At 46.7% G+C, this 18,461-nt stretch overlaps 1 protein-coding gene across 8 annotated transcripts in view; it reads right to left on the minus strand.

The window, feature by feature from the left end:
* PDZD2 (PDZ domain containing 2) overlaps window positions 1-18,461 on the minus strand; it is a 272,721-nt gene that overhangs the window by 163,021 nt on the left and 91,239 nt on the right. The window contains exons 1-3 of one of the 8 annotated variants that reach the window (XM_077346919.1): window positions 2,966-3,003; window positions 2,347-2,609; window positions 1,898-2,065 (exon numbers count right to left, since the gene is read on the minus strand). The exons of 5 other annotated variants lie outside the window; for them this stretch is intronic. The gene's annotated coding sequence lies outside the window, so the exon portion shown is untranslated. Of the gene's footprint in view, window positions 1-1,897; window positions 2,066-2,346; window positions 2,785-2,965; window positions 3,004-18,461 lie in introns of those variants that run through there. 2 more of the 8 variants (XM_077346918.1, XM_077346920.1) reach the window with 2 other exon arrangements.

Genomic DNA, 18,461 nt, shown 5'->3' on the forward strand with positions numbered 1-18,461 from the left:
ATGTTATCAAGACCATCACTCTGTGTGACCTGATGTTCTTCTTTCTTAAAATTGTTTATGTGTTATTTTATACTGCTTGAGGCTGTGATCTTGAATCCCCTTTAAAACATACCTTGTCTGTACAACTTTACCTGCCACTGAAGGTTTTGAATGATTGACTGACTTGATGTGCGTTTGAAAAAACATAAACATTTATTGGAACGTATTCTATGAGACTCCGTTGACCAATTCACAACAGAGAGAGAGAGAGAGAGAGAGAGAGAGAGAGAGAGAGAGAGAGAGAGAGAGAGAGAGAGATGCTAATTGGCCATCTTTCGACTTGCTTGCTTGCTTTCTTAATCAGAGGAGTCTGCAGGCTGATAGTTTCGTCTTTGCTAAGAAGACAGTTCCAAAACAAGACTCCGAGCGCAGAGATCTGCTTGCCAAAGGCTGCTGCCATGGGAAAGGCGCTCTTGAGCAATCCAATATTTTACAATCTCAGCTGTCTTTTATTTCCCAACCATATTTTACTTATTAGCTTCATTTACAGTATTTCTCTCACCCACTCCTCCTCCTCCCGCAGTTCCAACGCAAGCCGGGACTTGGCCAAAAGGCATCCTTAAGCAGATATTTGGCATGTGGGTTTCTTCTCTTTCTTGTTGTTTAAATTAACTGTGCCAAGGGACTACAAAAGACAGGGAGACCTTGAACAGTGTGCAAAAACTTGGTGCACGCAAACTTCACAAAAAGCTAACCTTCCAATTTAAAAAGACCTTCCCTGCAAGTCCAAACTAAACCCAGCAATTTCATTCACTCTCTGATAGACTGATTGATTGATTGATTGATTGATTGATTGATTTGCCATGCCGGAGGCATAATGGATGGCAGCTTGAAGTACAGATTTGCTTACCATACACTCGCTTGCAAATTCAGCCCAAAATGAATGGCAGGAGATAAGACGTTTTATTCAACTTCATATTTGTTGTGGTGGTTACGGTCTAATTAAGAGAACCTTTGCACCGGCATCCGTATGGTTGACAACGTTGCTGGTTTCAATGGTAAAACTATTTTCTTCCCAGGAAGTGTTTAGTGGGTTTGGACAGAGCTCTGCTCCCCTCTGGCCAGAATAGAATCTCATGTGAGATCGTAAACAAAGCTTTATCCAGAATGGAGTCCGGTTTCACATTACCGAAAACTCCCGACACCCCAACCACAGGGGAAAGCAAAGCAAGTGGTCCCAGATTAGCAGACTTAAAAAAAAAAGTTAACAAAATACTGCAAAATAGAAGATTTCAAACTCTATACAGCACACTCGTCTGCTGAATTTTTAACTTGGCACCATGGAGCGTTTTTGGAATTCAAACACACCTTATAGATGCAATCAGAGTCCAACAGTCTGATTACAAACACTCCTTAGAAAGTACTGCAAGCACTGGATATACCAGTGGTGTTTTTGGGTTGTTTGTTTAAGGTGCTGGGACTCAGATATAAGGTTGTATCGACTGCCACCAATTCTCCCCTCAGGATTTAGGAAAGCCCTCCCCCTCCGGATTCTGGCACTCAGGAATGGTCGGTACCACCCAAAAAAGTCCTTTAATATACATTACCTATATATACATTTCTAAGGAGCCTCCTCACGAGTAGCACTATGACATCCGGGCAAAAGTACAGTTAGCCCAGCTAACACTAAGCCGGTTTAAAAACAACTGAGCTGCAAATACAGTCCGGGACCCACATATTTCCCTAGCCCTAAGCCCTGCCTCTCAGTCGCCTTGTGTTGGCTTCCTCGGGAAGCACAGCTGGAGTCTCAAACTGGCATCTTGCGGTTACGTAACTTTCCCCTTCCAGACACCCGTTCTAGCCAAGCCCTTGCTGCAAAGGGGGACCCCCTGCCTCCCAACCGCACATGCCTACTTACGGACAACTCCTCCGGGAGGTTCCTCGTCCCCTTTTCTCCCTTTCAAATCTCCTCCGCCGCTTTCTTCCTCCTGCTTTCTGATAACCTCATCTTCCCCGGAATTTCTATCGGGAGCAGCTGGCGTCTCCGGCTTAATCCAAGAGCGGGCGGTTCAGCAATCCCATGAGCCTGTTAATTAGTTTAATCGCTGGCTGGCACCCAAGAGAAGAGGCCACTTGGACACCCACGGAGAAGTGGAAGCCAGCTGCTGAGCCCGGCGTGGCCGCCTCTGTCCGAGAAGCGGCTTTCCCCCGTTTCCCCTCCCGTGGGCTTGTTTACCCTTTCCAAAAAGGAGAGCCGGGCTTTCTCTAGTCAGTGGCACGGCTACCCCCGAGTTTCCAGAAGAGCTGGGGCGCCTGGCTTCCCTCCTCTCCGCCGCCTCCGGAGAGAGGAGCGACGCAGAGACTTACTTTGGCGAGTTCCTGACACGGCTCTGTCAGTTGTAATGTGCTCAGCTGTCAAAGCTGCCCACACGCTCCCCCGGACGCACAGACGACGCGAAAGACGAGGGAGTGCCAGCCAGCCAGCCAGCCAGCCAGAGAGGAGAGATTGCAGCTCAAACAGGTGAATCCGACGCCAGGGGGTGTGCGCCAAGGACCGAGGTGGGGAAGAGAATTTTTTAAAAAGATTAAGAAGTCTTCAGCGGCGCAGATAAATGCTCTAATCTTGCGTGCTGAAAAGCATCAAATAAAAAAAAAGAAAGGAAGAAATGAGCCTTATTGCTGCCGGCTAATCCCCACTTTCAAAGCCCTGCTTCCCTTCCCCACCTCCCTCCGCGTGGATTCTTAAAACTAATCCAGAGGGCAAGAAAGCCAGGAAACGGGTTGAAAGATCCGCTGGAATTCAACGGCAGCCAGATACCTCCCTTCAACCCCGCTGGCTCAAAGAGTATGATCTGACTACACAGCTCAAGCATTTCCTTTCCACCTTCTCTTCGCAAAAGCATTCCTCTCCCCCCCCCCCTCCCTTTTCTCCAGCCAACTTCAATCAGCCGAGTCCTTCCCCGGGGAGAGAGCGCAACCTTCTTACCCGGGCGGCTCAACCAACGTCCAGCTGCAAAGCGATTAGGACGCCTGACCCAGGCGGCTAAACTGTTTATATCTCTCCTCTCTGGAGGGCTTCCTGTCTTGAATTAACCGGAGCGGCCAAGTTGACAGGGAAGAGCGGGTCGTGTGGGGTGGCTGTTTATATCTGACGAAGGCTCTCTCCCACATATTTCAGGGGAACTGGTCATTCGTGGCAAATCGCAGGAAAAGAGCTTCCCATTATTGGCTGCTCATCATGCTGGTGTAGTCTAGCGCTATAGGCCTCGGATCGCAAGATTCAAATCCTTAACCTAAGCGGTCAAGTTAACAGAGAACAACGGTTGTGTGGAGTGGTTGTTTATTTCGGCTGAAGGCTCTCTCCCACAATTTTAAGGGGACTGGTTGTGGCAGATCACAGGGAAAAAAGCTTCCTATTATTAGCTCCTAAACAAGCTAGTAGAGCCTCTTGTGGCGCAGAGTGGTGAGGCAGCAGACATGCAGTCTGAAAGCTCTGCCCATGAGGCTGGGAGTTCGATCCCAGCAGCCGGCTCAAGGTTGACTCAGCCTTCCATCCTTCCGAGGTCGGTAAAATGAGTACCCAGCTTGCTGGGGGGTGAACGGTAATGACTGGGGAAGGCACTGGCAAACCACCCCGTATTGAGTCTGCTATGAAAACGCTAGAGGGCGTCACCCCAAGGGTCAGACAGGGGATACCTTTACCTTTACCTTTAAACAAGCCAGTGTAATCTAGCGATATAGGCCTCAGATTGGTAGATTCAAACCCTCCTGTCTGTTATAGAAGCTGTCTGGGTGACCTTGGGCCAGTCACACAATCTTAGCCTAACTTACCTCTCATGGTTGTTGTGAGGATATGGTATCAGCTGTTTCTCCCACTGTGGAGAAAGTTGAGGTAAAAATATGTATTTATTTAATTCATTTATACCATGCCTTTTCCCCCTTTGGAAGCCCAAAGTGGCTTACATCGCCAATCCCCTGTCCTCCGTGTTCTCCTCACAGCAACCCTGTGAGGTAGGTGAGGCTGAAAGCGTGTGACTGGCCCAAGGTCACCCAGTTAGTTTCCATGACATTACTGGGAATTCGAACCTGGGTCTCCCAATTATTAGCCTAACATTCTTAACCACTGTACCAGACTGGCTCTAATTAACTAAATCAGTAACCTGTTAAAAGCAGGCCTGAGGACTTCTGTGGGATTAGAAAAAATAGCTTCGAGGATTACAGCCACTCAAACCACCAATTAAAGTTAAATTGCGTAAATAACTCTTAGGTAGCTGCAAAAGGCACCGCTGTTGAAATACCAAGATATGTTAGACCTCTTGTGATTTCTTAACATTTCCCCCCACAGGCTTTTTAAAAAATAAAAAAAACACAAGTGTTATAGCCAGCTTCTGAAATATTATTTTGTTTTTCTGTCCTAGTACGCTGCATTCATGCAGCAAAATGGAGCTGTTATGGGATAAAGAGAAATGAGGCCTTTGAGGAAATACGCACTCGCCTTTCCGTGTCTCTAGCTCCATGGAGATACTTTACTAATCGCCTCGCCCCATTATCTGTCATTCCCAAATATTTATTTCTACCCTGCTGTTCTTTCCTGCTGGGGAATCAAAAGTAGCTTACAAAGGAAGACAAAAATTTAATTTAGTCACGCAAAGGGGAACAAAAAAATTAGAGTCCAGTAGCTACTGGACTCTGATTTTATTGTGCCACTTCAGACCAACACGGCTACTCATTTGAATCTATCCCAAGGGGAACAAAGATACTCCTCCAGTTTCCAGGCGGACTCAAGGAGATCCTCAACTTTCCCTGAGAAGACATTTGTTCTAGAGTGACTATCCCCTACCCCAGCTTGAGTTCTTCAGTTTCTCCAGCCTTCAAACATTCAAATCTCCTCGAATCGGTGCAGTACAAGCCAGATTGGTGCCACGGTTAAGAGCGGCAGCCTCTAATCTGGAGAACTGGGTTGGATTCCCCACTCCTCAATCTGCAGCCAGCTGGGTGATCTTGGGCCAGTCACAGTTCTCTCAGAGCTCTCTTAACCCCACCTGCCTCACAAAGTGTTGTTGTGCTAACCATCTTCAAGTATTTAAAAGGGTGCCATATAGAGGATGGAGAAGAGTTGTTCCCTCTTGCCCCAGAGGGATGGACCAGAACCAATGGGATGAAATTAATTCAAAAGAAATTCCACCTAAACATCCGGAAGAAGTTCCTGACAGTCAGAGCGGTTTCTCAGTGGAACAGGCTTCTGCAGGAGGTGGTGGGTTCTCCATCTTTGAAAATGTTTAAACAGAGGCTGGATAGCCATCGGGCGGAGAGACTGATTCTGTGAAGGCTCAAGGGGGTGGCAGGTTACAGCTGATGAGTGATAGGGTTGTGAGTGTCCTGCATAGTGCAGGGGGTTGGACTAGATGACCCACGAGGTCCCTTCCAACTCCATGATTCTATGATTTTGTAAAGGCAGCCATCTATACGCAGAGGGAAAAGGCATCTCTACCAATGGGTCCGCAATCTCCCCAAGTGTTCTCCTTGCTACTTGTGCTCTAGCAATGCAGTACTGGCAGAGTTTGAATATGCAAAGAGAGTAAAGCACCAAGCTGCTTAAATAATAAAATAGCTTTATTAAGAAAAGAAACAGCTTTACGTAGGGCGAAGCGAGACCTAATGGTGTGTTCTGTTCATTCCATCTTTGGTTCTGGAGGCAGCGAGCTCAGCGGAACAGGAAGTCTCCAAATGAACCAATAGGGGCATTGGAGGAGATCAGTAAGTTCCTCATCAAGCTATGCTAAATATGTCTCTTCTCCAGTGCCCCCTGCAGGACACTCTTCATATTCGGCTCAGTTCTGCACGCTGCAGACCTTGCACATTTCAACACGCGGCACTTCTGCTGCCAGATGTGGGATTTAGAATCCCTCAGAGCAGGGGTAGTCAAAACTGCGGCCCTCCAGACATCCATGGACTACAATTCCCAGAAGCCCCTGCCAGCGAATGCTGGCAGGGGCTTCTGGGAATTGTAGTCCATGGACATCTGGAGGGCCACAGTTTGACTACCCCTGCGTCAGAGAAACAGAGTATTCCCCTTGCTTCTGCTGTCAAAGCTGGTTGCGCTTGTGGCAAAATCGGGGAAGCGAACTTGCATTCTTGCAAAGAAAAGAGCCACACACTTTTTACACGACACGGAACAGCATCTCTTGCCCTGAAAAAATGCATTAAGCAGCCTCGGAATGGCGCTTCCACGGAACCCTCCGCTGACAAACCTTTTTGCAGAGCGCTTTACGTCTTAATTTGAAAGCCGTCCCCCGCCGCCAGCATGTCGATGCAGCCCTCTTATTTTTACATTTAAATACCGCAGAAGTTTTAAGGGTTTGTGCCAATCCAGCGCTAAGCTTTATACATTATTCAGAACACAGTGAGCGGCACGCAAGATCTTTCATTTTTTACACCAGATTAAGAAAGCGGGTATTTAGCAATGAAAACAGGGAATCCTGGTAGATGCCGCTTTTCTGTGCTCTGATTAGACCTCACGTAGAATACTGTGTCCGGTTTTGGGCATCACAATTGAAGAAGGATGTCGACAAACTGGAGCGTGTCCAGAGGAGGGCAACAAAAACAGTGAGGGGTTTGGAGACCAAGACGTAGGAGGAAAGCTTGAAGGGAGCTTGGTCTATTTAGCCTGCGGAGAAGATGACTAAGAGGTGATATGATAGCCATCTTCAACTTCTTGAAGGGCCGTTACCTAGAGGATGGAGCAGAGTTGTTTTCTATTGCCCCAGAGGCAACAGAACCCATAGAAAGAAACTAATTCAAAAGAATTTTCGGCTTGACATCCGGAAGAAGTTTCTGATAATTAGAGTAGTTCCTCAGTGGAACAGGCTTCCTCAGGAGGTGGTGGGCTCTCCTTCTTTGGAAGATAGGGTGGTGAGTGTCCTGCATAGTTCAGGGTTGGCCTAGATGACCCAGGAGGTCCCTTCCAACTCTATGATTCTAAGAGTCAGAGCTCCTTTCATCAAATCTCAAAAAGAGACTAGGAAAGTATACCTCAGAAATCTTGCTGGATGTGACCTGGAGGTGACCTGGCTGCGACATCTGTCTGGCAAGTAGAGAGAAAATATTTCTGTGCTGTTAGTTCCTGTGCTGTGGGAGGGGCCTGGAGATGTCACAGCCTATTTATATTTATGAATGAAAAATAACAATATCAAATTGCTTGAATCTTCGAGGTTCAAATTCACAGCGGAGAATTTTCAGAAGAATTAAGGGAAGGGTAAATCTGCCCATTGGAAAGTTGCTGGTCTGTGGACCGTATTCAATAAACGGATGGTTCGGGCTCTAAAGTTACTCCCCACCCCAGTTTATTTTTTTAAAATTCATTTTTATATCCTTCCTTTCTGCCCTCACAAAGGCAGCTAAACAATTTAATACGTCTAGAGCAGGGGTAGTCAAACTGCGGCCCTCCAGCTGTCCATGGACTACAATTCCCAGGAGCATTCGCTGGCAGGGGCTTCTGGGAATTGTGGTCCATGGACATCTGGAGGGCCGCAGTTTGACTACCCCTGGTCTAGAGTAAAACCGCATTGTAAAAACCATAAAAACAAGCAAACGAACACCAACAAGAAGTCACAAAAGCATTTAAAGCCAGAACTAAAAGCCAAAAAAAAAACCCCCGAAATCACAACCTTCCCGACATACAGACATACATTTCACTCGCGGTTCATCATTACTTAAACATGGAAATGGAACACGAAATGGCTGTTCGCTGGCACCAGACTTGAAAGAGCTCCGTATTTCATTTCCCATTTAGAACAGTCTCTTGATAGCCCTAAGGAACAGTAACTTTAGTTCTCAAAAAAAGTATAAAATAAGCTACAGAATGAGGATGTGTCGTGGGAGGGAAAGGAGGGGGGGGGAGAAGTACAAAACATCCCCACAGGGCAACATAAATAATGCATTACTGAGAGCATTCTTCGAAAGATCTAATGCCAATAAAGGCTGAAAAGAAACAGATACACAAGAACGCTTCCATTTATCTGGACCTCCGGCATCTGCGTCCTACGACGCAGAGCAGATGACTCATGGGTCCCAGTGGGGACCAGCCAACAGTTTGGTGGTAGAACACATGCTTTGCATGCACAAGGTTCCAGATTCAAGCCTGTCATCTCCAATTTAAAAATAAACAAATAAATCTCCAGGCACCTTTGGCTGGGAAAGGCCTCTGTCTGAAACGTGTGGACAGCTGCTGAGAATTAAAACCTTGTTGCTGGATGGATCAAAGGACGTTCTCACATACTTTGTACAGATAGTTCTGCGGCAACCACCGGCAGGTCTCCTGGGGAGATTTACGGTATAATACAGCCTTTATCAAGGTTTTTTTGCCATTGGGAAACCCCTGAAACATTCTTCAGGCTTTGAGAAACCCCAGAAGTGATGTCAGTAGGCCACACCTCCCTGCCACACCTCCGGAAGTCACTTGTCGCCAGAAGTGACATCATCCAGACACTCCCTCCAGCTGTGACATCACCAGGCCACTCCCACAGCACAGGAACTGACAGCACAGAAATATTTTCAAATGATTTGTGAACCGTAACTGCCCTCTGGGCTGGCTTCTCAGTTGCTCTTTTTCATGAATGGGAGCCTGCAGAAACAGAGCCAGGGCAGGCCTATACCACTCTGTCACTCCCCACCCCCAGCACGCAGTTAAGTTAAAATGAGAGTACCTACCTCTCTGGACTCCGGTCGCTACCATGTGCAATTAGCCTCAGCCAGCGAGGATTTATATGGCCAGAGACCATCCTCTTCTTACCCCTCCAGGCCCATCATTGGCCCTGAGAGGGGGGGGTCAACATGTCCATATATGTTAATCTCACCCAATAATTTATTTTTACGTTAAAAATATATATTTAAAATTAATTAACACTCACCAAGTTGGCGAAACCCTTAAAATTAATTAGCTCACACCGAGTTGGTGAAACCCTTAACATTAATTAACGCTCACCGAGTTGGCGAAACCCTTCTGGTACAATCTCGAAACCCCAGAGTTTCACAAAACCCTGGTTGACAAAGCGTGGTATATAACTAGCTCCAAACAATTCTGAACACCGGGTCAGTTCTAAAGCTTGATGCACAAAACTGGGTCATGTGCATCAGAGACGTGATGCTCATGCTGCAGCTACATTCTGTCCCCACAGGCCACAAGTTGTCTCGTGTGGTTCTTTATGAACTTGTCCAGCTACAATCGAGAAGTTATGCCTTCTGAAGAGGAAATGGGTTGCATCAGAATTAGAAGAAGAAGAGTTGGTTCTTATATGCCGCTTTTCTCTACCCGAAGGAGGCTCAAAGCGGCTTACAGTTGCCTTCCCTTTCCTCTCCCCACAACAGACACCCTGTGAGGTGGGGGAGGCTGAGAGACCCCCGATATCACTGAAGAAGAAGAGTTGGTTCTTATATGCTGCTTTTCTCTACCTAAAGGAGTCTCAAAGAGGCTTACAGTTGCCTTCCCTTTCCTCTCCCCACAACAGACACCCTGTGAGGGAGGTGAGGCTGAGAGAGCCCTGATATCCCTGCTCGGTCAGAACAGCTTTATCAGTGCCGTGGGGAGCCCAAGGTCACCCAGCTGGCTGCATGTGGAGGAGCGCAGAATCGAACCTGGCATGCCAGATTAAAAGTCCGCACTCCTAACCACTACACCAAACTGGCTCTCATTACACTAAATGCTGACAAACAAGAAAAATGGGGCGATGCTCCTAACCCTGTCATCTTCACGATCAGCTTGTGAAGATCCAAGAAATCTCAGCGACCCCAGATCAAAAAGAGAACAGTATTCTAGGTAGCGCTTTGGACAAATCCAGCAAGGGAGTTCTTACAATTTGAATAAGTATTGCTAAATTTGGAACATTATGTTGAAATCTGTATCATTGAAAAGCAATTCAGTAAAAAAAGAACAAATGAAATTTCTTTTTATCTGTAGCAGCATCAAACTGAGCCAAAGACTGCTCTGTGTATTCCATTTTTCAGCATGTACATAAGTATGGTGCATTTCAAAGATGACTTGGTTTTTAGGTTGTGCTTTTCACTACCCAAAGGAGTCTCAAAGCGGCTTACAAACACCTTCCCTTCCTCTCCATACAACAGACACTCTGTGAGATGGGTGGGGCTCAGACAGCTCTGACAGAACTGTTCTGCAAAAACAGCTCTAGTAAAACTATGACTAGCTCAAGATCACCCAGCTGGCTGCATGTGGAGGAGGAGGGAATCGAACCCAGGTCTCCCAATCAGATGCTGCCACTCTTAACCACTATATCAAGCTGGCTCTTTGTGCGAAAGCGATGTCATGAGAGGCAACCATGTTTTGTCTAATGTAAAAGATATAAATACCCTGACTGAGATACCTCAGGCCAGCCTATGTCATTGGATCTTAGAAGCTAAGCAGGGTCAACCCTGGTCTATATTTGGATGGGAGACCTCCAGGGAATTCCAGGGTTGCTATGCAGGAACAGGTAATGGCAATCTTGCCTTGAATGTCTCTTGCCTTGAAAATCCTACAGAGCCACTATAAATTGGCCGGGACTAGATGTCAAGAAAACCCCAAAGGACACACATAACTATCAGGTAGTTTGATGCATCACAAAAGTACTTTAACCTTTTTTGTAATGTGTGAAACTGTGGAATCCTTGCACAAAATTTGTAGCACCCCACAACATCACCACAAAACATATGCCTCTTGTTGTTGTTTTTTTTAATTACCAGCTTAAAACAGTCTGGTCATGAAAAGGTGGCGTCCATTTCCTCAATGCTCACAGTATTATTCCACAAATGAAAAAAGGAACTTCTGTTCCATCAGGGGCTGAACAAAGGCATTTTGAATTGTTTTGTCCCTCGCCTGGTACCAAGGTGAGCCTTGCCGAAAGCAGCCTGAGGACAAATCGAGAGATTTCACACATATATGAAAAGTCTATTTTTAACTCCGATTCTGTTTAGCGTTAAGAGTAACACGAGAAGCATTCCTAACCAGAAGGAGCATAGTTATCAAAAGGTTGAGGTTGTGTTTTTGTTCCCTCCAAAGAAAAACAACTGTAATTTGCAATTTCCAGGCAAACACCCTAAAGACCGCACAAGCTACTTGGCTTCGTGTACGTCTCCTCGTCCAATAATTGGTTCAGTTTCGTAGAGTTTATATGGCTCCTCGCATATTCATTTCCGTGTCTGTATCCAAAAGAGGCCATTGGTTGTTTGTAATGAAGCTTACGCAGTAAAAACGGTCTTCGTTTGTTGTACTCCTTTTTCTCTGCAGGACCCAGGACCCTCTGCAGGACTCTCATCTGCTTTTATTAGGTATATTAAGTATATTTGGACCCACCGGTCTACCAGACTTCCTTCTGAGGCTACTGTGTATGAATGTGGTCAGTATGGTCCCTATTTATGGTGCTTCATTTATACCCCACTTTTCCGCCCAATGGGGATCCAAAGTGGCTTACATGTTTCTCCCAGGTTAGGCTGAAAGCACGTGACAGGCCGAAGGTTACTCAGCAAGCCATCACGGCTAAGGGGAGATTCAGTGCTGGTTCTGCCCAGGGATTGCAAACTAGCCTCCAGGTGGGATGTGGAGATCCCCTGGAATTGCAGCTAATCTCCGGGCAACAGGGATCGGTTCCCCAGGAGAAAATAGCAATTTAGAAGGTGGGCTGTAGGGCATTGTACCCTGCTGAAGGTCCTCCCCTCCCTAAATCCTACCCTCTTTTAGGCTCCACCCCAAGAGTATCCAGGTGTTTCCCAATCTGGAACTGGCCACCCTAGTGCTTCCAGATCCTAGTCCAAAATTCTAACCCCTAGCAGATAGGGTTGCCAGCTCTGGGTTGGGAAATTTGTGGAGATTTGGGGTAGAAGCTGGAGAGGGAGCGGGGTGAGGCGGTACAGGGATCCCAAGGGGTATGTGACGCCATGGATTCTTCTCTCCAAAGCTAGAGAAACCACCCTGCTCCTATCCCGGGCCAACCCCTGGTTAGTTCTTTGCAAAAGAAAAATTCCATGGTCAAGCATCTATCACAAGGGTTCCCCACCTTTTTGCGCCTGCCCCATGGCTGGCCTAAGACCGTAGCAGTACAACTGTATAAAATTGTGGAGCCTGCACCTTTTGGAGTGCTTTTGTAAGGTTGCGAGGGGGTTAGTCAGCACCATCCCAAAATGGCTGCCACAGGACACAGACCCAAGCAGAGCACCTCCCTCCTGGAAACAAGGAAAGCCCAAAGACATACTGGAAGCACACACTGAATAAGGAAAACCCCAGTGCTGGTGAGTCCTCCTGACTCCTTGGGGAAAGCCTTTCATTTGAGTGAGGGCAGCCAACAAGATGCCCTGTGCAGTTCTCATAGAGCAATCTGGTCAGAGCTCTCTCAGCCCCACCTACCGCCCAAGGGGTCTGCTGTGAGGAGAGGAAGGGAAGGCGATTGTAAGCCGCTCTGAGACTCCTTCTGGTAGCGAAAAGAAGATATAGAAACCAATTCTTCTCCTTTACAATGACCCCACCTCCTTTCTGAAAAACACGGCAGGTGCCTTCTGCCAAGGAAACTAGCGGTGGGCACCATGGTGCCTGTGGGTGCCCCGATGGTGAGCCATGGTCTTTCATGAACGCAGTGAAATGTCCACCTGCAGTCAAGGTTAGTATTGCTGCAGTTCACAATGGGTCTCCAACAATGAAGTAAAATATTAGTTTGCAATTTTAAAAAAATTACAAAACCCTTCGGGACTGGTTGAGATCTCTCAGTCATTTATTTCCCCTGTATCCCCACAGACCCTATGCACATTTACACCTGACACACATTCCAAAGGATAGAACTTATCTACCCTCGCAGTCTCTGCTTTGCTTTTTAGCATTATCCAATGCGTGACCAAAACGTGCCATACGCCTGTCACTTATTAATGTTTCAAGAACCTTGCCCTAAATCATGGATGAGGATTCTGTTCCAGGATTTTCCCCTCGATCACTTTCTCCAGTCAGAAGTCTGGGCACACTTTCAGATGCTGAATTTAAAAGTGCAGCGACATACAACATCTGCAATTTCATTTTGGTCGTGGGTCCTCTTCTCCTGGCTCCCCTCATGCTGGCCTATGGCAGGATCCATCTCCCTCACATAGAGGAATGCAAAACTGAGTTGTGAAGCCCAAGTCTTTGGTCTTCGTTCATTTGCATCTTCTAAAATAATCAAAAGTCTTCACAATGTGCAGCATCTAGTGCTGGGATTGTTTCCCTCCGCAAGGAGTTGGATGTATCAAATACATCTTCGTTACAGTCTTAATTTCATTTGCCAACAGAATTCGGCACACTTTTTAATTCTGGGTCAGCTGCTTTACCAAGGAAAGCCTGTTTCGACTTGCAGAGGATGAAATTTTTATTTGGGTCCCCCCTCCCCCATGAACAGGATAAAGCAGGGGTAGTCAAACTGCGGTCCTCCAGATGTCCATGGACTACAATTCCCATGAGCCCCTGGCAGGGGCTCATGGGAATTGTAGTCCATGGACATCTGGAGGACCGCAGTTTGACTACCCCTGGGCTACAGTTTCATCTCAATGAATACTTTTTCCTCTGTTCTAGTGATTATATTATTTTTTCCATGAAGAAGCCCCTCCTGCAGTATAAAGCTCTAGGCTCTGAAGCCCCTTGGTCCCCACGGAATAAACGAGCACGGAGTTTCAGAAATATCATGAGCATCTTTTGTTTGGAAATCTTTTTTTTTTTTTACTTTTTAAATCCAAAATAGAAAACTGGCAGGCCCAGAGTCGCTTGGCTTTGAAGGCTGAATTTACAGCAAACATAAAATACATTATTCCAAAGCCAAATTTGCTATGTACGTTGGCTAGAACAACAATGTGCAAGGAGGTTTATTTCAGAGTGGATACCCAAGGAATATAGAAGGAGACAGATCAGGGCCAAAGGGTGTGTGTGTATTGGGGGGGGGGAGGCTTTCTTAAAGCTATGGAAAAAACACAGCTCAGCTATTCCATTTGGTAGATAATTTACAGAGCTACACTGACATAAGCGTATCTCCCCATCAAGAGGCAATGAATGGGGCAGGGCTTGCCTGAAATTTATGGGTCAAACCAGACGAGATGCTGGGAGACCTACAGGCGATACGTTCCAGGTTTTTTCTTTAAAGATAAATTGCCCCCAAGAGGGCCTGATTCAGCTCAGGGCTGTTGTATGGAGGAGAAGAATGTCGATACAATCTTTCGGTGTGGTTTCATTGATGGAAACCAGCCCCCCCATCCAAGTTATTACTTTTCTTCCATGCAATTTGTGGCCCGAAACCAAACTGGAATTTCCAGAGGTCTTATCGTTCCTGTTCTTTAGGAAGGGTTTTTATTTAAACCCAAGCAGAGCAGCACTATAGAACAGAGAACTGCACAGCCCCAGAGAAACCCCCAAGAGGGGGGCAACAGACCCCACCCAGAACAGCATGGGTGGCAACGCAGTGGTCTGCAGTGGGAAGGAAGAATCGCCAAAAATCACTCACTTTTTTCCCAAAGAACTTCCAAAAAGACAGGGAGGATGTCAGGAACCTTAGCCATCGTTTTTAGATCATTCCCATTCTTCATTTTTGTTTTAAACAAGAAAAAAAAAAGGCTAATTCATACAATGGTATTTCCCATTACTATATGTGGATGTCCCAAGACGGCATAGAGTGACTCAACCAAGGAAGTCACAGTCTTGAACCTGCAAGGCCTCAATAAGGCTGTTAATTGGAGGGCATTCTGGAGCTCATTCATTCACAGAGTTGCCAAGAGTTAGAAGCACACACATAAATCTTGAGACTATTGAAGCCAATTTAATTTCTCTAGGACTGGGGATCTTGAGTAGATTTTGTGTGTTCGGTCATTGATTTCTTTGGGGGGCCTAGTGGAGAAGGCGGTACAAAGGCCCCAGACCATGAGGGCCTTAAAGGTAAGAACCAGCACCTTGAACCTCATTCGGTCCTAGAATCATAGAATCATAGAGTTGGAAGGGGCCATATAGGCCATCTAGTCCAACCCCCTGCTCAACGCAGGATCAGCTCAAAGCATCCAAGAAAAGTGTGTATCCAAACCTTTGCTTGAAGACTGCCAGTGAGGGGGAGCTCACCACCTCTTTAGGCAGCCTATTCAGATCCTCAATCTAGATCCTCAATCTGGAGCCAGGACAGCTGGGAGAACACTGTTCGGATCAGTTCCATGCCAAACAGTTCCTGTGAAGACCAGCGCAGCTGCAATTTGAACCAGTGGAAGCTTCTGGACCAGATAGAAAGGTAGTCCTTTCTCCATGGCAAAGGTCTAGAGAGGGCAGGGAGGGAATGCATTTCTGAGGTTGTGTGTTCAATCTGTCTGGTCTCCCATCTCTGATATCTGAGCCAGGGCTGTTCTCTGTCATTTGTAACCCATGCACACACTTATTCTGGAAGCAGCTCAACAGGGCCCAGCGGGATCTAAATCTGAATAAATATGCATTGGATCAGCCCAAGCAATATATGCTTATTTGCGGAGAAAAGACAAGCTTGCTGAAAGTTTATATCTGCAGGAATGAAGGACTACACATCACCACATTCAGGGGACCAGGAGTCACTGCATCATTAAATCTAGAATTTAGAACTATACCACCGTTGAGCATCCATCTCAGTACTGCCACCTCTGATGGGTAGCTTTCCCCCTCCATTTCACATAGAGAAACGTCTTTCCCAACACCTATTACCCCGAAGAGTGACACACTCTACCCAACAAGCTGGTGAACCCTGCCCCCCAAAAATTCACGTGGTCTCAACCACACCCAAAGCCTTTTGTCCGTGGCCCCAAGCTGGTGGATCGAGCTCCCCAAAGAGATAAAGCCCCTGTCAGAAATCAAACCGTTCTGCAGGACCTGAAAAATGAGGCTCTTCTGCCAGACTTTTGGGGGAGGCCAATGATGGTCCTACTGCCAGGCTACTCTGACGCCCAACATGACCCTAGCCTAAGGCTTCTGTCGACTGTTATTTTGGGCTCTGATTGATGTTGACTGTTTATGACTGTGTTTTTCATTTCAAATCGTGCAAATATTTCAGCGTATCTTCTTGTTCCCACAGTTCCATCTACACCACCCTGAGATGTCATAGTGAGGGGTGGTGTATAAACGGAATGGATAAATCAAAATAAATAAAAGATGCATCTTACTGTAGATTCTGGGAGTGTCTGCTTGAAAAGCATGTGTTATGTTTGCAGGGACAGTAAAGAACGCAAGAAACAATCCTTGGGAATGCATGCTATGAAGAAGAAGAAGAAGAAGAAGAAGAAGAAGAAGAAGAAGAAGAAGAAGAAGAAGAAGAAGAAGAAGAAGAAGAAGAAGAAGAAGAAGAAGAAGAAGAAGAAGAAGAAGAAGAAGAAGAAGAAGAAGAAGAAGAAGAAGAAGAGTTGGTTCTTATATGCCGCTTTTCCCTACCCGAAGGAGGCTCAAAGCGGCTTACAGTCGCCTTCCCATTCCTCTCCCCACAACAGACACCCTGTGAGGTGGGTGAGGCTGAGAGCCCTGATATCGCTGCTCGGTCAGAACAGTTTTATCAGTGCCGTGGCGAGCCCAAGGTCACCTAGCTGGTTGCATGTGGAGGAGCGCAGAATCGAACATGGCATGCCAGATTAGAAGTCCGCACTCCTCACCACTACACCAAACTGGCTTAAATGAGGAGAGATGAGGGAGTGTGTGCCTAAAATATACCATGTGGATCGTATGGTATCTAAGAGGGTCTGTGGATCAGTGGTGGAACATCTGCTTTGCATGCAGAAGGTTTAATCCTGTGTACCTCTAAGTTTTTAAAGTGTCAAGAGCCCTGCTAGATCAGAACAATAGTCCAAGCCTGTTGCATTCAGGAATACAATGGGTGCTAGTTTGGGGTGGAAGAACTCTGTGGGTGGCCTCCCCCCCCCCCAGGACCTGGAAAGGCTGCAGACTGGAGGCCCCTGGGAAGGGAACTCAGGGGCAGCTCTCACACAGCAGGGATCTGCAGCCTCTGAGCCGCGGAGGGAAGTGGAAGGAGGAGAGGGTGGTCAGGGGTGGGAGATGGAAGTTGATTGGCTGACCGCAGGACAGACAGGCAAGCCAGTTGCAAGAGGAGGCACTGAGGGGCGGGACAGCCACCCTGAGTGGGTGTTAAGCGCTGAGTGGCACTTAAGCCATGAGACACACTCCTCCTCCAAGGCCTTACAAGACATATGTGAAACAGATAAGCTTTTGTGTGCCACTGGACCCAAAACTTTGTTCTGCCACTTCAGACCAACATGGCTACACACCTGAATCTATCTTCATAGGCAGTGACAGAGCTACCCTCCATGAATCTATCTAATCTCCTTTTAAAGCTGTTTATTCCTGTGGCCATCCCTATATCCTCTGGCAGGGTTCAGGCCTTAGGTGATGTGAAAGACCACAACCTGAGGCCCTAGAGCAGCGGTAGTCAAACTGCGGCCCTCCAGATGTCCATGGACTACAATTCCCAGAAGCCCCTGCCAGCATTCGCTGGCAGGGGCTCCTGGGAATTGTAGTCCATGGACATCTGGAGGGCCGCAGTTTGACTACCCCTGCCCTAGAGAGTCATTACCAGTCAGGCCAAAGAAGACTGATCTTGATATACCAAGGATCTGACCTAGCAGGAGGAAACTTCACACATGTGTGCCCAAAATGTCCACTCTCCACTCGCACTGGCTGGCTTTGCCTGCTAGTAAGACCAGCCCAAAGAGCACTGTAGCTCGTATGGACCGTGGACTCAAGATACATAAAGATGTGACTTCCAATATTCCATGAGAAGCTACGTCCATTCTGAAAACAAAATTAGCTTGCTTAAAGCAGCAAGAGAACCTAAATTTCGACAATTCTTGATGTAATACCCACAGTGGTACTTTGCAATTCAAAAAAGAGAAAAGAAAAACCTCCAAAGTTCTCACTGCTAAACACCAAAGGACTTTGCCATCGATATGAATCAATTTTATTGTCTCTTTCTGCAAAGCAAAGTAGCAGGTGATTGAATTCCTGTCTCCTTTAACTGCATTACCCGTTTTTATTTGAATGAAGAATTTATGAATCGAAACTTCCTGATTTTCTGCATCTCCTGTTGATGTTCTAAATACCCGCAAGAGAGAAAGCGTGCCCACAGGTCTGGCGTGCGTGTTCCTTCCCTGGCCGAAACGCACTGATCAAAAGTCCGGCCTACATGCACAACGACAATGATTTTTTTTAATCCATTATTTTATTTATTATATTTATATAGCGCCCTCCCCGGAGGCTCAGGGCGGTTTACATGGAACATAAGAACATAAGAATAGTACATGAAACAGTCTAGAACATATGAATAACCATAAAAAGGTAAAGGTAAAGGTATCCCCTGTGCAAGCACAGAGTCATGTCTGACCCTTGGGTGACGCCCTCCAGCGTTTTCATGGCAGACTCAATACGGGGTGGTTTGCCAGTGCCTTCCCCAGTCATTACCGTTTACCCCCCAGCAAGCAAGCTG

The sequence above is a fragment of the Paroedura picta genome, chromosome 7 (assembly GCF_049243985.1).
Source record: "Paroedura picta isolate Pp20150507F chromosome 7, Ppicta_v3.0, whole genome shotgun sequence".
Classification (NCBI taxonomy): Eukaryota; Metazoa; Chordata; class Lepidosauria; order Squamata; family Gekkonidae; genus Paroedura; species Paroedura picta.